At 34.0% G+C, this 3,184-nt stretch overlaps 1 pseudogene; it reads left to right on the forward strand.

Moving 5' to 3' along the window:
* Window positions 1–791: 791 nt before the first annotated feature.
* Window positions 792–1,274, forward strand: LOC102269409 (prostaglandin E synthase 3-like; annotated as a pseudogene).
* Window positions 1,275–3,184: the final 1,910 nt, after the last annotated feature.

A 3,184-nucleotide genomic window follows, 5' to 3' on the forward strand; every position in this document is an offset into this window, starting at 1 on the left:
GAATTATAAAATGGCCAATCTAGTTAAAACAATTCATGTTAAATCATGACTTCACTTTCCTTACTCACTTCCAAATTAACTTGCAAACTTTACTCAAAATATACTTGGAAATATCTAACTGTAGGTTAGACCTAAAACAATAACAGGATGCTGTAATAAAATGAGTACAGAAAATTGATTCTTGCCATTGTGTACTCTGTTGTGGTAGACAACGATCTGCTATGAACCTTAGTTTCCCATCTTACTATGAGATTATACCTGTATAGAAGCCTGACTTCTTAAAAATAAACCTCACAAGACTGTCACAACCAAAGCAATATTAATCCACCTAGAAAAATACTTTTAGAGTATCTTAAAGTCCCCCTAGTCAAATGAAATAATAGGAGCAACAAAAAGAATAACAATGGATTTGAAACATAATCTATGTTAAAACTAAGAAGTTGGAGTCTCTCTATTCTGATGGTGAAAGTGAGAGGTATCAGAGTTGCAATCCTAGTAAAAATAAGTAGAAAGCTAGAAAAATGCATAAAATAACTTTCACACATATTACACAATCTTTGTGAAAAGAGAAATATACAAAATGAGCTCTAATTTCATGTTGGCTGTTTCCCTGACAGCATTTCTAAATCATGGCAAATAAAGTATAAAACAAGTCATCTCTCTGGGACAGAAATCAAGAGTTAAGGGCTGGAGAAGATGCTAGAGTCACCACCTGAAAGAAGTCACCTGCCCAGGAGCTGCCGCCGGAGAGGCCCACCTGCCTGTTCACCCATCCCCCTGCCCCCTTCATAATGCAGCTTGCTTCTGCAAAGTGGTAGGCTCAGGATCGGAGGGACTATGTCTTCATTGAATTTTGTGTTGAAGACAGTAAAGACGCTAATGTAAATTTTGGAAAAATCAAAACTTATATTCAGTTGTCTTGGAGGAAGTGATCATTTTAAACATTTAAATGAAATTGATCTTTTTCACTGTATTGACCCTAATGATTCCAACCATTAAAGAAGAGACATATGTTGTTTATGAAAAGGAGAATCTGGCCACTCATGGCCAAGGTTAACAAAAGAAAGGGCAAAGCTTAATGGGCTTACTGTGGAGTTCAATAAACAGAAAGACTGGGAAGATGATTCAGATGAAGGTATGTCTAAGATTCAGATGAAGATTGTTTCTCTGTGATGATGAACAACATGAGTGGTGATGAGGATTTACCAGAAGTAGATGGAGCAGATGATGATTAACAAGACAGTGATGAAGAAAAAATGCCAAATCTGGAGTAAGGAATGTTGTCATCACTGGATTTTGAAAAAGAAAAATAACTTCTCTGCAAGATTTCATAATTGAAAGCATTCCTGAGTTAATAGCTCTAAAGGCGGATGCTATATTTCCCTCCTTTGATCCATTTTTCAACCTGTTCGTTTTTTCAAAGGCCTCACTAAGGGTTGATATGTACCATCATATGGGGCAATTTTAAGTCAGCTAAGGCAACAACCTTGTACATGAACATTTCTCAGATTTCCATGATGCTGTTGAGGACCTAGGCAATGGATAAATTAAAAAAAAAAAGTTTTTTTTTTCACCTAAATCTCCTTTACTTCATAACAGATACTGACATGATAGGAAGATCTTAGCTTAGGGAAAGTAACTAAATTTTAGATTTCAGAACATGGACTTGAAAGTGGCTGAAACAATTGGTTGATACTTTAAACTGGTAACATGTTCCTCTGGTATATCCTTCAGGATTGTTTCACTAAAATTTTTATTTTTCAAAAAATTTACTTCACATTATTTATTGTATGTAAGTGATCACTTGTCAGTGTTCCAGATATATCTTAGCTAAAACTAGTGAACTCCCAAACTTAGATGGTTTTCAAGCCTGTACATTTGGTATTGTTTGACCCTTACACTTTTATGTCTGTTAGCATGGAGGATGAAGAAAGGCTGTACATTGTTGCTTGAGAGTCTGTACATTTAGACCAAATCTGTATTTGCACTGTCAGAGACCAAATTTGTATTTGCACTGTCAGAATGGCAAATGAGTGGGGAAAAAATGTTAATACACTATTGGATTTTTTTATTTCTTTTTTTTTTTTTATTCAGCTTTTTCCTGGGCTGAAAACCTTAATTTACCAGAAATAGTTTAATATTGTTTAAAGGAAAATACTATAAGCAAGATTCTTTACTATGTATTAATCACAAAGTTCAATATGCAATCAAAATTACTAGATGAAGGAAAGTGATTGATAATGAAGAAATAAAATAGATAGTAGAAATAGAACATAAGTGATCCAGTCTTTGAAGTTAATAGGAAACAGTAACATCAAAATAACATATTTGACTATTGCTATAGGCCAGGTGTGTGCCCCCAAAAGCCAAATGTTGGAATCCTAACATCCAATGTGGTGGTGTTAGATGTGGGAACTTTGGGGAATGAGCAGGTCTTGTGGACCACTCATGATGAATTAGTACTCTTATAATAGAGAATCCACAGAGCTCCCTAGCCTCTTTCACTTCTGATGACACACTGAGAAGTCTGAAGTCTGCCACTCAGACAAGGGCTTTCACCAGAATTGGACCATTCCGGTACCCTGATGTTGAACTCCCAGTTTTCAGAAATGTGAGAAATTTCTGTTCTTATAAGTCACTGAATCCATGGTATCATAGCAGCCCAAAAAGATTAAGAAAATTATATTAAAGAAAATATATCTTATTTTTACTATACAGGAAATGAATGTTCAAATCAATAACATAAAGAATATAAAATCAAAAACTCATTTGAAAAATTTAACATCAATCAGACTGGATGGCAGAAGATGGTAGTATTAAATTTCAGTTAAAAAAAAACATTCAAATTTAAATTCAAAGGAAAACAATAAAGAAGAGTGTAAGAAATATACAGGACATGTTCAAAGGTCTAATGTGTGTCCATCTGGAATTCAAGAAAGTGAGGAGAGAGAGAGAAAGAAAAAAAAAAAACTTTATTTCAGGAAATACAGAATTTATAAATCTTTTAAAAGGTTCAAAACCTCAGGTCTAACAGTAAGCAAATCAAGAAAAATAAATATGAAGAGAATTACACACCAGCATATCACAATGGAAAAGAGATATATTCATTCAAAAGGAAAAAAGTTGAGAATACTGGTTGAGTTTTCAAATAAGTATGGAAGCCAGAAGACAGTGAAAGGAAAAA

Source organism: Bos mutus, chromosome 1 (assembly GCF_027580195.1).
Source record: "Bos mutus isolate GX-2022 chromosome 1, NWIPB_WYAK_1.1, whole genome shotgun sequence".
Taxonomy (NCBI): Eukaryota; Metazoa; Chordata; class Mammalia; order Artiodactyla; family Bovidae; genus Bos; species Bos mutus.